Here is a 15,019-nt window from a genome sequence, read left to right on the forward strand (position 1 = left end):
CACGTTTACTTACATGCCCAACTGCCTCTAATCTGATCAAATCATACAGTCATAGAGACTGGCTGGCAGCAGCACAAAATGTAGCAGAGCTGTGATTGCTGCCAACTGTGGCTGTTGCAATGCTTTAGAGCAGTGGCTACTATGGCAGCGAAGGATGTCACTCTGTATGATGGACAACTGCACAAGACAATTTTGGCCCATGCCTGATCTGAACCACCCCAATTAATTCAAACCATTTTCCCCGTTCACTTCTACACTGCCTGAGTTTCCTTGGAGCAGCATCTAGTGGCCCTTAGAGGAACTGCAGCTTGCAGGATATGCATATAAGAATAAAGCATTATACACAAATAAACAACTATACAAAATTAGGGAGGCATGTCTACACCATACCATAATATCAGCATTAATCATAATCTAAGGTTTAGTAGCTAATATGTATTAGTGATAATGAGTGTACCTGATGTGTAAAAGGAACCAAATCCAACCAATCCAAAACCATCTCAAGTACGAACTCAAAGAAAAGGATGATAATATGTTTGCATGCAGATTTGTACAACTGAAAGTCGATTCCTCACCAGGATTGGGTTGCACCAACTCTTCATTAACCCATATAAGTCCTTCCTAAGTGCCTGGTGGTTTACTTCATTCAGTTGTACCATTAAAACTTGTCATCAGAGACGGAGCAACTGAAAAATGTGTGCAAGTCCTCAGAAGTGTTAGCAGCCTTTTTTTCTCTTTTCTTTTTTCATTTTTTTTTTCATTTTAACCAGATTTGAAAATACTCACATTTCTCTGCTAAGACTTGAAGTTGCATTCATATAATGTTTTTTGTCAAGTAAACAAGACTAGGTCAAAACCTATTATATGGTTGGACCGTGTATGGCTAATGTGTGAAATTATAATTAATTAGATATTTGATGATATAAAAAGGGGGTGTGATGTCATGATTGACAGCTTTGAGAGCTGCCGCCCAACTCTACTGCTCAGACTCTGGCTGCAAATGTTACACAAGCAAGATGGAAGCTCCCAGAAAGGAGATATTGTGGCTTCACTTTTGCATAGCGGCAGGAAGTGGAAACACGTCGTCCATATTTATATACAGTCAATGGCTCTCCCTCATGTCCGTATCTGTCTTCTTTTCTGCCTCTTTCCCAGTTGATGATCATGGAGGCTGCAGTGGAAATTGTAAATGAAAGTTTTGACAGCATTTTAGGTGCAAATTCGGGAGGCTTATCTCCACCCAATTACTGCAATTACAGTCAAATCAAGCACACCTTCAGAGCAGCTGCCCGATGCTAAACTGATATAACAGCTACATGAGTCGCATGTTTTACCCGCAAGATTCTATTTTAATGCTGTTGTTCATCGATTGTGATGTGAAAACATCAGAGAAATAAAAAGTGTGCGTCCTGGTATTAGTTCAGTTAGAGAGTCTATCACACTGGATGGCAAAAGAGGAGACACTGGTGTCTTGAACAGGAATTTAGCTGATTTTGCTGCATTTAACACCCCAGCTGAGAGCGTCAGAGCTCAGAGCAGGAAACACTGTCACACTGCCTCACGCTGCTGTCCTCCACTTACATCTTCTTGCATTTTGAAAGAGCAACTGCCAGTGGGGAAACTCCAACACGGCCGGCCGACCAATGGTGAAACTTCATCATTCACTCAGGCACTCATTCACTCACAGACAACCGCAGATATAGGGCTGTATAGGGTATAGGGTATAGTTATAGGGTTATAATATTCTTTCTTGTAATGTGCTAGGTGTGAAAGAAATTACCATGAAGTTACAAATTGGTTGTGTTACATTAAGTGAAGGTGATGTTGGACAAGCTAACATTTATGTTATCTCTATAAAACCATGTCAAACAGGTTCTAATAGTATAATGCATACAGTACCAGTCAAAAGTTTGGACACACTTCTCATTCAAGGAAATGGGAATCTCTAATATGCTTCTAATTCAGTTTTTCCCACACCTTGCTAATGTTAAAATGCTGCTGTTAACTTAAGATGAAGTAATATTTGCCCAGTAATGCTTGAACATTTCACTCTTGTGTGGCTTTTTGGAATTTTTATTTCACTTATAGCAGTACACTTAGAACAGTATATTTACAGAGAAGTTACAGTACTGTTGCCCTCTCATTCTGAGCCAAAGGGAGATGAATAAGCTATAAGAGTAGACCTGTTTGCTTTATACTTTTGTGGCAGAAAAGAAAGTAACACACTTAACCCATGGGATCCTACTCTTTTCCCCAGTGGCTCACAGACCTGGGGTCCCCCTATGCAAGGTCCATCTTTCAACCCACTTGGTTGGGTCGGTTCTTTTACTCTAAAAAGAAACTCAGAAAACACAATTATTGTCACTTAAAATAACTGTTATTTCCTCCATACTTAATAGGCTTAACATTTCAAATAACCAGTCCTCTATAGAATAACAACATGCACTAACAAACCTTCCAATTCATCAAAACCATTCTCTTGGCCTCAACATTCAGCTGTGATGGCTGCCGTTTCCTAGAACCACCTCAAATAAAAACTATTACTGGCTGTTTAGCTATCATGTTATCTTATTTTTAATTGTTTTTTTAAAAGTGAATTTAATGATGCATTTGTGGTACCAGTTAGACTATTCATTTTAAAACTTCCAAACTCTCAAACTTAAAAATCCCAGGTAGCCAGACAAGTCAGGATGATTGTGGCTCAACACATTTTACTGTTTTCTGGCATTAGTAGACCCAATGTGAGCCAGCGCGGGGCCAGCTGCTGCCAGATTTGGCCTACTTTTGGAAGGTGGGGACTGGAGCTGAGACTCAGCAACAGTTGGCAGCACTATAGGACCAGCGTCTAGACCTGGAATCAAACCAGAATAGGGACAATTCCTGTGAGTCATTCATCATGAGTCTAGCAGTAGTCCAGCAGCCAGGCGTCTTTGATTTAGGCTGCTGTTCATGAAATCCAGCTGAACTGATTTTAAAGACCTAACAGAATTAATGCATCGTTCATGCAACTGTGCTTTATAATCACTAGGCAACAGAACCCCTTACAGGTCAGTGGGACATCAACAAACAGAATTTTTTGGTTTAACCATTACAAAAAATCGGAAAAATCTTAATATACCAACACTGTCCAGAGATTGACATATGAGAAGAATATCCGTCAAGTGAGACTAAAATCCCTGTGACCCTCAGAAGTGCTTAGAAAAGAAATATGAGGCAGGGTGAGATTATATTCCCACACCCACTTCACTGTTTGCTCATTTCCCACAAACTCAGTTTGGCTGTTGGAGCAGCGACCATCGAAGGAGTTTAGAGCTCTGAACATCAGTGTTTCTGTTTGTTCCCTGAAAGATTCATAAGCGCCACATCCACATGAATCATTCACTAAGGAAATGATTGTCGTAAACATGAAGTGCCATCTCTGCCACTGTGTGCTGAAAAATTCATGCTTTTTAAGTCATAAATTATGACACGGCACTCTCTCCCTCTGCCAGGGGGGCTGCAACTTCCTCCTCGTCAACCTTCCTCTTCCTGACCGAGGTTTGCTGTGACACACACACGCAAAATTAAAGGAGCGAAGTGTTAGAACCATGACAAACCAGAATGAGACATCAAGGAATTGTTTCCATTGGTGGAAAAAGTTAGAATATGGAAATAGAAACATTCTCCATCACCAAGAATGATGGAAAAACTGACTGACGGACTGGGTGGTCGTCAGAGGCAGGAGAAAGCTTCGGAACATGTCTCAGGTTTTGGAGAGGCAACTTGTGAGCCGCCCAAGTTTACCTCTCCTGCTGGTCCATCGGCTGTCCTGAAAGCCCCTTGTATGCGACGTGCCCCACAGCTGCTGTTTCTATTCCAGTCATTCGACCTGGTCCCCCTGGTTCTCCCTTTGTAGCCACTGATACAACCCGTCTAGTTGCTGTCAGACAGTAGCAACATCGGTTCAACAGAATCAGCCATTCACCTGGACAAGCTCAGCTGCCTCCCCCACCTCCTTTAACCATTGTCCTTGGAAGCTCTATTATGAGGAACGTCTCAGACCTCATGGAGCAACTTCCCCGTACACTACAACAACGTCCCAAGTGCACCTGAATCGTACATACATACATATCGGGTCAAATAACACTCGGAAGCATCAGTCTGAGCTGTTGGATGATTTTAGACTCCTCATAACTGTACTTCTATTTTCCAGGAAGGAGATCCTAATGGTTACAGGCCACTAGGTGGTCTGTATTTCATTGACAATTTTGATGTTTTCTGGAATCGTAGTGATTACTACAAACATGTTGGCCTTCATCCGAACTACATGGGGGTGCACATGCTCTCTACAATCATGAACTTTGCCCTCTTGGGTGACTGAGAAAAATACCCACCATGCCCCCACAAGGTAACTGCATCATTCACCTCCCACCCACCAAAACCCAAGTACAGAAATTTAATTTAAAAATACAAGCCAGTTATGTTATATGGACACAATAGATTAAGACTCTAAACCACTCAAGGGGCCTGGCTAGCTTCATAAATCATATTCTTTTGACTCTGCCAGTCAGTCAGATTGTCCTCTGGATGGGTTAATCCCAGTCAGGATCAGCAGCAGGCACATATTAAAATTATACAATCTGTGAACCATCATGGCACTCTTGTAGAAAATCTTACTCATATCAAACCTGCGACATCTAAGTCTGTCACCAACACCTCTACATGTGCCTTAAAAATGGCATTGCTCAGTGTGACATCTTTAGTTAACAAAACCTTCCCTTTAATAACATCATATGTGCCAATAAACCTGACTGTATTCTGCTCACTGAGACCTGGCTTGACAGATAACAAAGAGGTGATTGAAACAGCACCCGCTAATTTTAAATTTTCACATTGCACAAGCGGTGTTCCCATCAGAACTAAAGAGACCAATGGAAAACCCAAAGTTCCTTGGAGAATTGGGGAAAAAGTGAGGATGCTAAAAAGATCCTGTTTAAGGGCTGAACATAAAAGTTATATGCTATAACAAAGAAATGAAAATTTCAAGACAGAATCACATCTCACAAATGATAAATGACAATAAAAATAATACTTGCTTTTTGTTCTCCACAATTGATAAAATGATGAATCCCACCAGATATAATCAGAAATAATACTTTAATATTGTGCAAAGGCGAATCTAACCTATCTTTCCCCTCACAACAGCGTACCATCCTGGTTACTATGTGTAATTTTTCACCCATTAACTCCAGTGATCTTGACGAGGTGATCCAGCAGTTTAAATCTTCTACCTGTTCTCTTCACCCTATTCCCCCAAAACTGTGTAAATGTGTCTTTCACTGCCTATCAGTTGATTTTCTGCATATCATTAATGCCTCCCTACAGTCTGGTGTTTTCCCCACTTCTCTCAAGCATGCTGTTGTTACTCTATTACTGATAAAGAGTAATCTAGACCCATCCATGACTAGCAACTATTGACCAATCTCCAACCATCCTGTCATTAGTAAAATTCTTGAAAAGGTTGTCTATATACAGATGCACAGATGCCTAACCCTCCACAACCTGTATGATATGTTCCAGTCAGGTTTCAGAGTGAATCATAACACTGAAACAGATCTTGTCAAAGTAGTCAATGATCTTAAAATCAACAGCGCTGCAAACAAACTTTCTATTCTAGTATTGTTAGACCTGAGAGCTGCTTTTGATACTGTTGATCATGACACTCTATTAATAAACTTGAAACCTGTGTTGGCTTATCTGAACCTGTTCTTCTATGGTTCAATGGTAAAGCTTGGCAACTTTACATCTGAAGAATTTTCTGCGGTCCACTTAGAAGAGGACATGATGATGCATCCAGTGGCTACTGGTGTTAACTCTCTTTTAGAACACAAATACACCACTAATCTCTGCAAGTGCTTCTCCATGGGCAAACTCTCAAAGGCCCACTAGGTTTCCTCGTTTCAGACAACTGACCTGGGTCCAAATTAGATACACTGGAATAGGTTTGAGGAGAGTCCTGTTCCATTTCCACGGGTCTTATGATACCCCAGTGAATCTGAGAGGATTCTATCAGCTCGCATCATGTGGTGCGTCATATCAACACAGTGTCAGATGGAGAGTGTGAACTGTGAAGTGCATGAAAGTTTTGAGCAAATCTCACTGGCATGAAAGGGGCAACATATCCAGTTCTTTTCAAAGAGTACTCCACCAGATCTAACACTGCCCTCCTATAATGTTGTAAGAATCAGGATGGACAGTTAAAAAAACAAGGATCAAAATTGATGAAGCAAAAACAGACATCATCTTTTTTATTCCATGCATTCACCTTCCTTGTCAAAACCTTGCATTACCCACAATGCAACTCAGCTCACTTCATTCAATTGTACAGATTTGAGTGTGTTATGCTAGTAGTGGCTAATGTAGCCTGGAGTTGTTAGCCTCCAGCACAGATGAGGAGCAGACTACAGAGGTCTAGTAACTTCACTTATTTTTTCATTTTCAAATTTGTTGTCTTCAGCCCCAAGTTGTGAGGCAGTTTATCAGATTTCACATAGCTCCCTCTGGAGACACAAAAGGCTTTATAGAACTTTTACACATATGCAGCAGCCCTCCCCAACACCTGGAAACACACACTGATGTGTATAATCAGTGGACTTCCCCTTTAATACATCAATGGGTAGACTGCAACTTGATCCATTATCCTCAGGTGTATTCAGGTCTGACCTGACTGTCTTCAGGTCTCTTTCTTTTGAAATTGATTGATTCATGACGGGTCCAGAAAGGTTTTTGGTTCTTCTGGGAGGGGGGGCAAGGGATAATAAAAATAAACAGAGGGAATTAAATCAAACTCATTCATGTTCAGGACAGTGCAACAGACAGAATTTCAGATTTACAGTTTAAATCTTTAAATTTAAAATTTCTCTCTCTCTCTCTCTCCCTCACTCACTCAAACACACACACACACTCTCTCTCTCTCTCTCTCCCTCACTCACTCAAACACACACACACACTCTCTCTCTCTCTCTCTCTCATTACCATCATTATCATTGCAGGTCCTTAGTCTCAGTTTTTCATTTTAAAGTGTGTGTGTTCCTCTCCATCTCTTTCCAGCTCTCACTGCCAGGTCCTGATTTTTTTCTGGGGAGTGTGTGGTCCTATCTGTGCGAGCATGTTCCTGTCTTTGTGTGTGTTCCTCTCTCTCTCTCTCTCTCTCTCTCTCACCGTATATTCGGCCCTCACCTCGAGGCGAGTCGATCCTCTTACAGTAATACCATTGCCTAATCTCAGAGGCGTATCAGAGGGAGCTCAGAGCGCTCAGCACTAATAGGTTCACACAAATGGGATCTAGTCAAAACCCCCCAATCCTCCTGCCACTGTAAATATGGAGAGCATTATCTAAGTCCGCCTGGAGGCCTCTGATGTGGAACTGATGCAGATTTGACAGAGAGACTGAGAGATAGCAGCCAAAAAAAAAGATGATTTAACATGCTGTTAGCAGTGTTACAGCAGTAATTTTATTGGTTGTACGGATGAATCGAATAAAATTTCAACTTTTAAAATCCCCATGGAGTCTGATGTCATTACTGCAGGTTTGCTTTATGAAACAGAACACATTAAATGTTAATAAGAAACATTTTAGGGGGCTTTTAAGGTATAAAATTAAGTGAATTGTTATGTTTTGGGGTTGTTTTTTTTAACTTCTAATTAATTTGCTACTTTCAAGGCCAATGAAATGTTTCTTATGCTCCTCTGTCTGCCTTTCTGCTATTTTTTCTAATTTTAGGCAATAAACTCTGCAGTGTGTCTATAGAACATGAAATATTTCAAGCAGGACTTTGATAAAACCTTGAGTACCTCAGCTACTCTATCGCTACCACAGGGGTCATGATGGATGGAAAGATGAATTATCAGTCTGTATAAAAACAATCGTGATTCACACACTGTCTATATGATCTTTATTGGATGGATGAATCAATGTTTGGAATATAACAGCATAACAAAACTGATGGGGAATGAATTTATTTAAACTTAGAACCAACTGACTTGTAGATGAAAATCAGCATTTCGTGTTCATAAGAAGTGAAACTATCTGCCAGTTTTACTGCTGTTTAAAACATTTACTGATGTAAACAAACCTTTAACACCTTAAGAAACCTATAACGTAAAGATAGTTTATATTTATATTGAAATGTAGTGTTAGTCCCTATATTCAAAGAGCTGTTGATCATTTTAGCAGGTTTTGAGCTGGAGTTTTGAATTTTATTAGTGGAGCTGCCCTTTTGATTAAATCCAGAGGCGGAGAAAGACAAGAATAACCTTTGGTCCAACAATAACACGAGGGAAAGAAGCAGCGCAATAGCTGGATTTCTGGAAAAATGACAAGCGTTTTCTAATCTGGCGCCCCGATCAGCAGTAATCAGAGCAGAACATCATTTGTCTAACTGTTACTGTTAGAAAATAAGTTTTATGGTGTAACAACACTGTGGTGACGGTCTGGCACAAAAAATACTTGATTAGGTTTAGGGAAAGATCATGGTTAGGGTTCAAAAAAAATAAAAATGTTTGTACCAAAATAGTCATGCAATAAAATATCTTGCATGATGGCTCAGAGCAAATTACTCATGCTTGTTCCTATACAGTGTAGACACGTGCACCATATGTTTTTTACGTGCGTCTAAACAGTGCTGCAAAACCGTAGGAGCGCTCGAAACGGTCTGAGGCAAAGGAGCGTTAGCCTCAGAACATCTCAAGTGCTCCTAGTTACCGTACAGAACATCAGCTATTCAACATCACAGCTCTCCGCTGAACTGTATATGTGACATAAAAAGGCAATTTGTTATTTTGGCCGGTGGTTTTTTCATCTACCAGTCCCCTTGGCAGGTAAGTCAAAAGTTAATTTCGGATACTGTGTGTGTATGTGATATGTGTGTATTTGCTGTATGTGTTTTGAGAAATGATAGTTGAAGAGTTCCACCTGTAATTGAATTAGAGAGTTGCACTAAAATTAGAGGATGAATATGTTACTAATTGAATTTAAACATGAATCTGTCAGTTTTTTTCATGATAATACCAGATTACTGACACATTTATCTTTGAAATGGTTGTGACAGTTGGCTTTAATATTTCGCATGTGAGGACTGACACGTTGAGCATTTTGATGAGGACATCCGAGAATAATATGGTTCAATAGAGAAGCAGTGTAATCCATTTTGGTCACAGAGGCTAACTCGATGCATTACTGGATCAGCGCTCTGCAGCAGAGGTCGCTGCTGCTGTTGCTCAGAGAAAGTTACAGTCTTACTTAAAGGATTACAACTTTAACCTTTTATTTAAATCTTAAATATGTTGCATCTGTTTCTCTTTCTCCACTTTCACATTTGCCCTCTCTCCAACACTTCTGTCTCCTCTCTCCTTATCCTTCTTTCACTTTCTAGAAATATAAAATGCTGAAATTTAAAAGTTCTGACAGTGCACGAAGCAATATTCAAACTTGCGTAGTGTTAATTATAGCAGGGTTCAGTGGGAAAAAAGTGATGTCACAAATTTCCATGCACCACACAGTTTAGCAACATCTAAATAAGAATCTGGTGACTGTGGTGGTGTCATTTATTTATTTTTCAAGCACATTGTCACTCAAAATCAGAGCAAACACCCACACAATCCTGATGAGACAGTGTCAAAGTCTTAACAATCAATAACTAAATTAATATTTCATGTTATAAAGAAATGCTATTAGAAACCAGGTTATCAGGGTCTTTGTGGGCTAATAGTTAGTTTCTTTGACAGTTTACTATTTGAACATCCCATTTCAGATAATGGCATTTGTTCATTTCCTGAACCCAAATTCATCTGTCTTCCTCATGAAAGTGGCTCCAGTCAGTATGCATGCTAGCTTCAGCAAGAATGGTTTGTTTGTTTTAACTCCCTCGTAGCACGTGTTGGAGTGCATTACATTGAAAAGTGTTCCTAATTTGTCCATCCCATTAACATACATGACAAGAGTAAATTATTAGAAGCAATAATATACAGTACACCACTACCATCCACTACCACCTCAATAATAAACATAAAGTAAAATTATCACCTTTCTGAGAATGTCAATGTAACTACTTGCTATAGTGAAATAAGTTAAAATAGTTAAACACCGGTATCTTAAGTCTAGGCCCTGTGAGGAGGATAATTAGCAAGACACAAATACTACTTTGTGAAAATAAGCAGAATACATTTATCCCAAAAAAAGATTACTGATAAATAATTTAAAAGTAATTTTGTTCAGTGCTTCTATTCAGATAACCAAACCCAAAAGAGAAAAGTTAAATTGTCCACTCCTCAGTTTCTATTAATACCCGGGTAGTGTAACATTTTTAGTTCAAAACGTTTTCTTTAGTCCATATTTATTTTTTCTTTGGATGCAAGTTTCATTTTTCTCCTTGAAATTTATCCATTTCAGTCAAGTCAATAAGTTTTTTTTAGTCAACTACATAGTTTTAGTTCAGTTAGGGGCAACCTACATTTTTGTTTATTAATCTTACCTGTAATCCAAGTGGAGAATCCGGCACGTCCAAATCCATGAAGCAGCTCCTCTGCCCCTCCACACGCAGCAGCAGCGGCCTTCGTTGAGCCTCCCGCTCGCTGAAAATCCTCAGTCGTCCTCTCTCAGAAATCGACCGTACAAGAAACCAACCTGCATATCGTACAGTTTAAATTACAATAAATGTCAATTTTCTACAATATGCAGAAAGTTTGCAGTTATCTCATAGTCTTGTATCATCCGCATTACTCATTTAAAACCAGGACACGAAATAAAAATGCAACAAGACTTAACGTTTCTGAAGCAATAAAACTTCATATTCAAATCTCTTACACACAATAATTTCTACAGTGCTGAGGTTCTATTACACACTACATATTTCTCAGACTGTTTTTCCCATCCACGGTCATGACCATGTTTGGTTTAAGCTAGCAAAGAAAAGAAAACACTCACCGGAGACATCATCAATCATCACAATACATCAAATTCTGGTCCTCCGTAACCTTTTTGTGAACAGCAAACTACCGAAACACGGTACGTCCGTCCTGAACAACTTTAATATCAACTTTTAAGAAGCAAAACAACTTTTTTATCAGTGGATGTTAGCTAGCTTGTATACCAGACATAAATATCTCCTTTCCGGGAGCTGCCATCTTGCTTATGTGACGTCATTTGGAGCCAGAGTCTGCGCAGTAGAGTCGGGAGGCGGGATGACGGCCCCGCGGAACACGCCCCCTTAGCCGTCCCGCTGCTTGACGGAGGTTTGAGAGCGGCTGTCACCGCTGTCAATCATGACGTCAGCCCCCGTGTCTATATCGTGAAATAACTAATTAAAAACAAACTTACAAGAAAATTGAGCACTTGAACATACATCAGCATGATAAGAACTACCTGAAATGACAGAAACCATCTTTGAGGAAAATTCATTTGACGTGTTTTTTAGTTTGTCTCATGTCCCATCCACTAACATGGAGGGAGCGGGATTTATGACATATACTGCAGCCAGCCACCAGGGGGCGATCGAGATGTTTTGGCTTCACTTTTGGGGAGCTGTCATGACGTCCATCCTTATACACAATCTATGAGCTGAATATGGACCCTTTCTACAGGCGCCTAGCGCCCTCTACGGGATATTTTGAAAACTGCAATATTAACCCTACAATTCAATTTGACTGTTTCCTGATAGATTAATGGGGGTTACATCAACAGAAACTGAAAATGTGTAAGCTTCGTAAAAATAGAATTTATAATAGATAATAATAATATATTTAATTAGTTCTGCACTTTCATTCGTAATGAATCTCAAAGTGCTACAACATTAAAAACATACAACACACAACATAAAGAAAATAATAAGTTAAGATGAAAAAGGCTTCCTGAATAATAAGGTTTTAGGCCTCTTTTTTTTAAAGAGTCTAGGGTCTGTGCTGCCCTCAGATGGTTAGGAAGGCTGTTCCACAAGCCTGGTGCAAAGCTGTTGTATTGGATTGCATTAGATTGCACAGGTGTTCCTAATAAAGTACACAAACATTTAGTAAATGGTTTATAACACACTATAATGTAGTTATAAGCAGATGTTATATTGTTGCAGCTGTGTTTTCCTGTATTGTCATTATCTGTTTAAACTCCAGCCTCCACTTCAGGGCGCCCGCAGCAGAAGTTATAGTCATTGACAAATACAATAATAAAAACTTCTATCTTCTAACAGTTACATTATGGTGCATTATAAACCATTAATTAACTGTTTGTACCCTGATTATAAATGCTAAAAAGGGAGACTTACAGTATAATGTTAATACCTAATGTTACTGTCTACAGCAGGCAAGACAAAATATTCAAGACCTTTGTAAATTAAATGTGAGACTTTTTAAAACCTTCTACCCTTTTTTTTTTTTTTTTTTTTAAAGAAAAATCATTTCAATGCTTTAAGACTTTTCGAGACGTGCAGATATCCTGACGTTCCGACACTGCTGATGTCAAAACATCCAACTGTAGCGACCTTTGTTTAACATTATTGTAGTAGTATTTTACATGTTGTGGATAAAACTATAGTCTTAAGTAAGACTATGCTGAGTTATAAATAAAAAACAACTTTGCTGCAAAACAAACAGACCTTTTTGATTATCCGCATCTTTCTTTTTCTTGCTTTCTGTTTAAAGTCGAATTGCACAAAGCAACACTGTCTCTCTTTTTTGTCTACATTTTTAAGGGGGCAGCTCTCTTGTTTGAAGAAAACTTACATATTTACAAACCTTTTCCACTCACAGTATACATTCAATAAAACATGTTCATAAAAAGCATAAATATGTCAATTATGGCTGTATAAAAGACAGTTTGATTCCTAAAAGATACAATAGATTTTGGGACGACATTCACTGTCACTTGTTAAAAAAATGCCACCTACACTCGTCTTATTGTGTCTATCTTACACTCTGCTCTACAAAATCCACTCATTAATAATTCTATTTATGTCTTGTCATTGTATTATTTATTGTTGTCTTTTAATTATTTTCTCTCCTGCATACCTTTGATTATGGAAGTTTTATATGTTATAGTAAAAACTCCCAGAGCAGAAATGGACTGATTGGAGACTGTGCTGAAAGCAATGACTGTATATGATTCTATTTTGTATATATGTAAATAAGATAAATAAGCACAAATTAAAGATGCCAAAGCTAGTGCAGAATGAGGGAAATGTAAGGACATTACCTGAGTTACAGATTTGATTACAGAATTTAAAGTTATGAATAAAAGATATATACTGTATATTTAGAGTAATTAAGAATGGCTTTTCCCTGCTGCACATACTCTGAGCACAAAAACAAAAATGTCAAATCTGGTTAAAAAAATTTAGATTCTTCATTGATGGAGAGAGGACTGTGTGATTACAAACCCATGAGGGGAATGTCCTCACCAACAGCCTTAAAGTGCACTGTCAGGTGGAGATACAGGAATACATGAGAAAATATGAGCAATGAAACCTATTCAGATGTTTTGGTGTCATGCTCTGTTCCTGCAGTTGAACTCCACACTGATTTTCCTCTGGAGTCAAAAAACTGGTCAGAGCAGAGCTGAAAGAGCCGACAGACGCAGTCCTGCAGTGACACCCAGAGCCTGCAAACAGTACTGACTTATTAAAATACACAGAATGCCTATGGTACTAGAAACTGTATTGTAATAGACTGTCAGCAAGGCCTGCATTCAGTGTTTGCAGTCAGATGAAGAAACAAACACATTTTAAAGCTCCATATGAATTAATGTCTCATTAGAAGTGACTTACGCTCTTGATAGTGTGACAGGAAAAAGAGACACATATGTCAAGGAACTGACCATTTACAGCAAATGGTTATACATGCTCGGCTGTTTAGGTAGGAGCGACAAGGATTCTGCTAATCCCCCAAAAACACAATACTGCTTGATAAGATTTAACAGGGAGCACATTAAAATCGAGTTGGGACCAATCCGATGTTTCGGCCAGCTGGGAGAGAAGCAGGATTAAACTAGCTAACTGTATATAAAGTAGTTCAATCTAGCTCCACCTTGAGCAGCTCACACATTGATGCAGACATTAGGCCTAATATCCTTTTTTTTTTTTTTTTTTTAAATCATTCACAGAGGTCATTTTTAAGTAAATGTAGCTGATAATTCTTCTTTACTTTTGCTTAAATTGAATTTTAAAAACAAGACTTTTTCTCATAATGGAGTATTTTGACTTGAGTAAAGGATCTGAGTACTTCTTCCACCATTGGGCGAAACACTAATCGTAGGGTTAAGGTTAGCATCCAAATCTCATCAGAGTTTCGCAAATTGTCCCTCCAGCCCATCCAGTCTAGCACCATACTTATGCTGCAATTCATTGTACTCGGAACTCGACATGTAAAAGTGCAATGGAATGATCATTCAAGTCAAGGTTCCAAGTTGGAAAATCACGATTCATCTAGCCCAAGTTTGCCAACAAAAACACACCTGATGTCACAGCAATATGGCGGCATACATAGTGAACAGTAAGATTAACAGAATTAACTTTTCATCAATTTTTACTTTATGTAGCAACTTTGTAGTTGTCATTTCCATTCAGTTGATTTGTGTTTGATAGAAGTCTTTGTGAGCATGCGGTACTAGCCTTCTCTTCCCATCTCTTTTAAAGTGTGCTATTTCGAATATGGATGTTTGTGAAGTTCAGAGACTTGCCATACAAACATCAGTTTGCTGTGGGCATCCATGTTTTCCCAGATGCACTGAGACGCATTTAGATTGGAAGTCAGGAATACCGACTTGGAACTATCGACTTCTGACTTGCAGCATTAACTCAGACAAGAAATATGGCAAGTTAAATTCTGGTGAATAGGCCCTCACAGAGTGGTCCTGGTCTGAGAGCAAACACAGAAACCCAGACTGGCTGCCTGACAAACAGCTGAGCCAGCGAGTCTCAGGATGTGGGCAGCGGGCAGCAGCAGACGCCGGTGGCTCTGCAGCAGCAAACAGCAATAGCAGGACAGTGAACATCAG

General features: G+C 39.1%; 1 long non-coding RNA gene across 3 annotated transcripts; it reads right to left on the bottom strand.

Annotated features, from left to right (window-relative positions):
* Window positions 1-2,052: 2,052 nt before the first annotated feature.
* On the bottom strand, window positions 2,053-11,197 carry LOC137170962 (uncharacterized). 3 transcript variants are annotated; one of them, XR_010924692.1, is made up of 3 exons: window positions 10,964-11,197; window positions 10,512-10,663; window positions 2,053-2,851 (listed from the first exon to the last, which is right to left on the bottom strand). It is a non-coding gene; the product is annotated as an uncharacterized lncRNA (long non-coding RNA). The 3 variants fall into 3 exon arrangements; XR_010924691.1 differs by having other exon boundaries at window positions 2,053-3,542; XR_010924693.1 differs by having other exon boundaries at window positions 2,053-2,330; window positions 10,964-11,194.
* Window positions 11,198-15,019: the final 3,822 nt, after the last annotated feature.

Source organism: Thunnus thynnus, chromosome 19 (genome assembly GCF_963924715.1).
Source record: "Thunnus thynnus chromosome 19, fThuThy2.1, whole genome shotgun sequence".
NCBI classification, from domain to species: Eukaryota; Metazoa; Chordata; class Actinopteri; order Scombriformes; family Scombridae; genus Thunnus; species Thunnus thynnus.